Here is an 8,212-nt window from a genome sequence, read left to right on the forward strand (position 1 = left end):
GTCCTGAACTGATCGCTGCCTGTCTGGTGCTATAAAGAGGAAAAACCCACGAGAACCAAAAACTTTCCAGTAAAATCTAATGTGAATGTCGATATTCCTTATTTTTCCATTATGAGTCACTTATAATTTGTCCTGAAAGAACAAAAAAATATCTTGTGTGTATAAGTTTCTTCAAATGATATAATAACTTAGCTGTGGCCATGTACCAAGAACAACCACAAAGTATATTGCCCTGAAGGACAGATGATGAATAAAGTCACTAAACAGCCCCCTGACTAGTTTACTAGCTTGCCCACTTCGCTATATTACTACTGTGTAGTCCTAAAAAACTTCAATCAGGAAGCTTGAAATGTGCATCGCATGAAGTCTAGATTAATAAGAAGAGCAGCGAGATTAAACCGATTTACCTGTTTAATCAAACTTTGGTTGCTTGGTTCAATTCATTAAATAGATGGATTGGTTTTTCATTTTGAATTGATTTACACTTTAAAAAACTATTTAGGTAAACTTTTAAAAGTTAAATGGTCCAAAATTAAAATATATTTTTTCAATATACCACAGCTTTCATCTTCCACTAATACTTGTGTTTTTTTTTCTTCTTTTGAATTTGAGGGTCGTTTGAAGCACTACCGCCACCTAATGGACTGGAGTATGGAGCTAAATATTGGGAGGAAAAAAAAAATTAACCGCTTTGTACGTAACATTTATTTCAACACGATTTATGCATAATTTCAATGTTTATTTTTAAGTGTGCGATTTAATTGATTATGCTATTTAATCTCTCTTTTGTTGATTGCTTCAAATAATTAATCAAATTGATGGGTCAGTTTTCGATTTAAAACTGTTTCTTTTAGAACTAGGACTTTTAGAACTTTTAGACATAAAATTCTTTACAATTGTATATAATTATATATAGGGATGCACCCAAATTTCGGCCGCGATAGCATTATCGGTTTCGGCCGAAAATTTTCGGCGGCCGAAATTTCGATGCATCCCTACAATAAATGTTTCTTTTGCACAGTACTGTATATACATATACTGTATATATATCAAAGCAAATTTCCCCAATAGAAATAATGTAAACTCAGAGGATTCATTCCACAGCCCTTTATCTGTGGAATATTTTCTTCTTTTAAAAATATTCATATAAAATTAATAAACGTAAGAAAGCGCCGAAAATAAAAGCCGAAATTGTCGACACGCCTCTCCCATCCTCCCGTCTCGTTCGCGCTGTCATTACGCATCAAACACGGAGTATGTCGGTGGTTTTGAAGCACTTCAAAGTTTCAGATGAGGACAGCAAAGTTGCAATATGCAACATTTGCTCTGCAAAAGTTTCAAGAGGGGGTTCAACAGCAAAGACATTTTCGACCACAGGTTTAATACACCACCTTAAGTCAAGACACGCAATTTAATTTGAGGAATACCGTCCAACAACGTTGGTTACCATTTTCGGTTTCGGTATCGGTTTTCGTCCAAGTGCATCCAAAAATTTCGGTTTCGTTTTCGGCCCAGAATTTTCATTTCGGTGCATCCCTAATTATATATAATTATACATATAGTACAGTATATATATATATATATATATATATATATATATATGTATATATATATATATATTATACCATAAAAATATACCCCAGTTTTTGCAGACAATGGAAGCCGTTTCCATCTTTCACACTTGGAAAGATTATTAATTTGTCTTCTAATTTTGTTTTTACGGCTGGTTGGTGCAAAACCACCAACAACTGGACTGGAGTGATTGTCAAAAATTATAAAAGATTATATCACTTTGCATAATACATGACATGCAAAAAAATGTTTAGTAGTTTTTAATACTTTAAGGCCTGTAACGAGCATACAGTACATTTTGAAACAGATCACATAAGAAACATTAAGTGCTATAAATCGAATTTGAAAGCCGCAATAGCCAAAAATTTTATCTCATCGAATCAACAGTCTATGTAAAGGCTAAATCACAGCCCTATTGATACGCTAGGTTGAAATGTTCATTCGTTCCAATCATTGCCCACTTATTTACATAATTCATGTCAAATTCAACACAAACTGAATCCAGCACCTGGTAGTGCAGAACTATACTCAGCATTACGACGAAAAGCCTAAATGACTTCAGTGTGACAAAGGATCCATCAGGTGAAAGTTTTTTGCAAATATTCAACAATGATGTCTATTTATACATGCGGTATACAAATTCAAACACATAATATCAAGCAGTTTTCCCTCACAAGCTGTACTACAGCATCACCATGAACTGTATCATGGATTGGCATGGTTCATGGTAAGAAAGAATATTCATGACATTCGACGTTAGATATAGCGAAATTTCAAATAAAACATTAAACACCATCTTTTAAATGCCGGACAGTCTGTATAGTAGCTTTACATGACGTAAAAAATCACTTCTTGTTGTACTATAAGATGTCACTCCAAGCCAGAGTCACGGCTTCATCACCCTCGACACACTAGCTTATCACACACACACACACACACACACACACACACACACACACACAAACACAATGAATCTGTTTGTTTGCAAGTGATCACACATAAGAAAAGGGCAGAATGCGATGCAGGAACAAGCGTGCATCACGTCAGGCCATAGAGATATCAGTGCTCTCTCATCCTAGTGTCCACCATTCACCAAATTTACCCCCACAAGTTTCTGGATACTCTTATCACATCTGGGTAGCAGCTGAAAATCCAGCATGGGAGAGGAATGTCAATGCATGAGATTGCGAAACGCTGCCTTGAATTTTGGATCTACACAAAAAACAATTTTTTTTAAAAGGATCGGATATGACAGTGATGGGAACCCGTCTCAGACGAACGGACCGGATTCCCTTCAAACACTTCAGGCTTTGACTACGCGCTTTAATCTCCACATCATCTTCCCTAAGATCCTAATTAAACTCTAAGTGTAAGATGCTGCACTGTGTTATATGGAGAGGATGAAGTGTACGTCTGTACCGTGCCTATGCGTCAGCTGAAAGTGGGCGGTGCAGTGACACAACAGATGGATGGAAACACAAAAGCTACAGCTCCAAATGCGTGTGTGCAATCAGAGGCTGTCTGGGTCCTGTGGGGAATCTTGTGTTTTTAAATGGCCTTCCCTGAACTAAACTGGTGCTGCACACACCCAACGACTCAGGCACAAAACATATGTCTTAACAAATATCTCCAACACACACACACGCACATTCAGGCATCACTGCAGCTACGGATATCCTTACTTGAACTCTGTTATTGTGTCAGATACAACAGCAGGACTCATGGCATCATTCTGTTATTTGTTCATCTTCAATTTTTCATCAGGGTCATGCTGCATCCCGGACTTCCGAGGAATACTGGGTGGAAAGACGTGAACCACTGGATAGGATAGGCTACTACAGTACACACCATGAGCGTACTCATTCACGCGTAGAGCAATTATGAGTAGCCAGTCCACCTAGGGAATCACTTTTCTTGTTTCTTTTGGGATGAGGAAGTGGTATTTGAAACAGATAGGGTTGCCAGGTGCAACGAAAATTCCAGACCCATCTAAACATAAAACAGATTTGTCCACTCAAGGAAAAGCGTTTGTTATTTTTTTTATTAGATTTTTATTATTACTTTTCCTTTGTAATGTATTTTTTTATTTTATATGTTTTATGGAAGGCACTGGACTATGTCACCTATCAGCCTCTTCCAAATTCTAAAACCTTTAGTCTTTTATGTGCTGTTAACCATGTTAATAATCTGTATGCACATGTTTTAAAATACATTTAATTACTTAAAATGGTTACTTGTGATAATTAAGCATTATCACATGAGATTGAGAGAGAGTGCTATACTGCTGGATATGCTGCAACCAACAATTAGTGTACACCAATACGTATTCCAATAAGAACTAACAGATGTATAATATACAAATATAATACTGAAGAAATTTGCTACAAATTTAGAATTAGCAAGAAAAAAGGTTTGTGTCTCAGCTGTTAAGCTGAGAACTGTTTGTTAGCATATTAGCTGAGAGCTAGCGAGTGTTATTAAACATTAGCATAATATCTCTTGAGGTAAATGTTTTGCGTTAGCGTATTATCTCTTCACCTAAGTGTTGTCTGTTTGCATGTCAGCTGTTGAGTTAAGTGTGAGTCTGTGTCAGCATATTATCTCTTGAGGTTAGAGTTTTCTGTGTTAGAATATCAGCTTTTTAAGTGACTGTTATCCGTGTTAGCATATTATCTAGCATGTTTTCTAGCATACTAGCATGACTTTATGAATCATTCAAACCGTTGATCTGCTAATTGATAGAGATGGGGGTGGAAATCAATCGATAAATTGCGATTCTTTTGTGTGGTGATTCACTCCTGACTCCAATATATATATATATATATATATATACATATTTTATTTTTTTACTATTATTAACTGGTCAATCGAACAGTGGCCAGAATTGGCTGTTTTTTCAGTTTGAGTCGCCGTGACCAGTGTTTAGCTGATCAGCCTCAGATAAACGATTCTGTACCGGCCGCAACAGTGGTGCAACAAAAACGCATTTTATGGCGTTACATTATAAAAAACCACACGTGTGAAAAGCCTCCGATCTGCCTATTTCTCTAAACTCTGAGCAAATTAGTCTCAAAATCATCCATTATACTGTACACTATAACGTCTCAAAACACCATGAGCGCTAATTAGTCGAAAACTGTGTGTGTGTCCCACATGCCTGTGTTAGATGCCCGTGCCCAGTATTAAGTTGAGATTTAAGACTCTTTTGCGGTAGTTTGCTACCATTTCTTTATAATCCTACAGGTGGCACACTCTAAACTATTTACACATTTTCAGCCCATGCAGTACGAATTAATTATATGCTTTTGGTTAGAAACAAATGTTTATTTAGAAATAATAATTTTGGTAGATACATGCTGCTCAGTAAATGTAGCTTTTACAATGCTTACGTTTAATGTTAAGCCCGGGTATTTCAAGTAAGTTTGTATTGTTTAAATGCTGCGGTTGGTTTTTAAGTGAGAAAACTAATGTTATTAGGAATGGACTACATTTAATTACTCATCAAACTTTTTTTAAAGGGTAAAACTTGTAAAAAAGAATGAATTGGGGAAAAGGTGTCATGATAATATCGTATCGGGAGGTGACTGGTGATTCCCATCCTAAGAAGTCTATTCTTTTGGCAGGCATTCATTTTATTTATTTTTTTATTCCCTTTCACCCATGTAACAACTACGATATAAGGCTGTAATATCAGTTGGAACAAAAATAGACGCGGATAATAGGCACAAAAATAGACAATTATTAAAGGGGAACGTCTTGACGGCTTATTAAATGAAAGCGCAGATTTAAAACTATTGAACGTTCAACTATAATAAAAGTGTAGCTTTCGAAGCAGAGCATACAAAGCGTAAAGAGTATTATTCGGCACTGTGTGTATCAGAGTGAGAAAGAGATCTCATGCTCAGTGTTTCGGGGGAAAATGGTTACAGACGATATTTAAAATAAAAATCGTATGCACATGCATCTTAGTGTGTGATCCTGTACGGAACAAAGTTTATTCATGTTAAAGGAAAAAATTCACACTGAATGACTTGATTAATCTTTTAGACCATCTACTTACATGCAGGATTTCTTATTTCTTTTGATTTTGTTCCCTTGTATTAGAGATTGCAATATAATAATAATAATAAAAATAATAATAATAATAATACCTCTCTGTGAGATCAAGAGTGACACAATACAACATCTGACATGAATAACCAAAACCAAAACACAGCACGCACATACAAATCAGCACCAGGATCACTAACCACAATCAGGAATATTTGGATCTAAACATATTTCATGTGTTTCAGGGTGGAGTTTTCCTTTAACACGGTGTAACACACATCTTCAAGCAGGATACAATATGGTCCACCCAACTGCTCATTCTCGAAGGTCACACCCTGATTCCTACAAAGGGAGCGACGTCTTCCTCCAGTGCGTGCGACTGCCTGCTTGACCTTTGACCCTGCGCTTTTGTGGCTCCAGCTGCCACGCTCTCCGTGGATTAACAAAGAGAACGGACTTAAAAACACAGCGAAAGGGGCTACGGATTTAAGCTCGGTGAAAGTTTCAGGTGCCTGCATTTATCAGGATCCTTAAACTTTACATGTTTCTAAAAACATTAGTGCTTCAATATTTTCTTCGTCTCATCTTTCGCACTTTAGGATTCTTCTTCATACCGGATAAATCAAATACGTACATACATACATCAATGTAAACATGTGCATGTACAAATCTTATGTTTTATGATCTCTTTTATATATTCGTCTTTAATTTTGTACACTTTAATTCAATTTTTTCTCCATTTTGCTTTCTAACACTGATCCTGAACTTAGGGTTACAGCCTGGAGTTCCACAGTTCTGTATATCCTCCCTGTATCTGTTTGGATTTCCTTCCTTGTTTTCCGGTTTCCTCTGTCCTTCCTTTCTCAAAGCGGACTCCAGACTTCCTTGAGATGTGTAACGGTGCCCTATAACAGTCTGGTCTCCTATCCAGGGAGTATTCACGAGTCAATCCCAGTGTTCCGGATCTAACACAACCCTGAAGATGAATGAATGAATATATTGCTACAATGTTTTTCTAAACAGATGCATGACAGATGTGTTGTTATCGGTAAAAGAAAAAAAAGGAAATTATGTCTCCGTCTGCAGGCACAGTAAGCATCACTGCACTGAACGTACAAATCTTACGTCTTATGATTAGTAGATTTCTTTTAAATATTCATCTTTCATTTTGTACTTGGTTTTTACTTTGCTTTCTTCTTTTTTTTCCTCTCTCGCTCTCTAACACTGATCCTAAACTTTGGTTACAGCCTAGCGTTGTACAGTTCCTCATGTCCTTCCTGTGTCTATTTGAATTTCCCTCCTCGTTCTTCAGTTTCTTCCTTCCTCCCTTTTTAATAGTGGACTGGCAACCCTAAACTGCGTCCCATGCAGGGGGTGTTCCCATCTCATTCCCAGTTTTACAGATCCACCACAACCCTGTAGATGAATGAATGAATGAATGAATGAATATATTGCTACAATGTATTTGTTAAAGCATAACAGATGGTGATTGATGTCTCTACAATGATGTTTGGAAAGTTCACAGATTTGCCTGAGTGATGTAGAAAGAAAGAAGACTATGAACAGTGTATCCGATGATAATAGTGATGATGATGATGATGATGATGATGAAGGCTTAGTAATGGTCTAGACTTTCTACACTGCATTCCCAGCAGGCTGAAGTGCACTTGGTGCTGCAGTGATGCTGATGCTCTCTGAAGGAAACCTAATGATGCACAAGCTCCTGAACAGGATGCAGTGTTTAGTCCAGCATCACATCACACACACACACACACACACACACATGCTCTTCACTGATACCTTCTATCTAATGTCACACACACACACACAGCATAAATCACATGCACAAGGATGTACGAGTGTGTAGTGCTGTACAGAAGACTTACCCGAACTGAAGGGTACTCCACACACACACACACACACACACACTGCCTTTTGTGTAATCCAAAGGAGAGATGATTTCTAGATCAGATTTGCATGAAAATAAACCGAGCCAATACGACCTGTTAACTTAAACACATCTAACCAAAACATTAAATAAATAAAATAAATAAAGCGGATGTTTTGGGGGTTTTTTTTCAAACCGATTTCTAATCTGCGGCTTTTGTTATTCCTCTGAAGCGGACACTGGCGCAGAATCCAGGCTCCGCTTGAGGCCCCGCCTACAACCAAACCCCGCCCTCCTCGCAATCCCATTGGTTTAGAAACCGTCCCATGCAAATCAACGTCTTTCCTTTGATACGGTGTGCTAGTTCGCTGGAAAACTCCGAACACTGCCATCTAGTGGACATCCTCATAATTGCACATGCGTGTGGATAACTTCACTCACCTCAGCTCACAGTTCATGCAAATACATATTAAGACTCAATTTTTTCCCGCATATCTCAGTTAAGGAGGCTGGGGTCAGAGCACAGGGTCAGATAGGGTTAATAGCCTTGATTAAGGGCTCAACAGTGGAAGGCTGGCAATGCTGAGGCTCGAACCCGTAACCTTCCGATCAGCAGCCCTGAACCTTAACCATCGAGAGATTTGGGTAATAATCTAAAGTGATAGAACTGACCGGTTGAACATTAGAAACAAAAATAATCTA

At 37.6% G+C, this 8,212-nt stretch overlaps 1 protein-coding gene across 1 annotated transcript in view; it reads right to left on the reverse strand.

Moving 5' to 3' along the window:
* The window catches only part of numbl (NUMB like endocytic adaptor protein), a 45,918-nt gene extending 38,196 nt beyond the window's left edge, over positions 1-7,722 (reverse strand). Inside the window, exon 1 of the mRNA XM_053507918.1 lies at positions 7,509-7,722. The gene's annotated coding sequence lies outside the window, so the exon portion shown is untranslated. The remainder of the gene's footprint in view (positions 1-7,508) is intronic.
* Positions 7,723-8,212: the final 490 nt, after the last annotated feature.

Source organism: Clarias gariepinus, chromosome 11 (assembly GCF_024256425.1).
Source record: "Clarias gariepinus isolate MV-2021 ecotype Netherlands chromosome 11, CGAR_prim_01v2, whole genome shotgun sequence".
Classification (NCBI taxonomy): Eukaryota; Metazoa; Chordata; class Actinopteri; order Siluriformes; family Clariidae; genus Clarias; species Clarias gariepinus.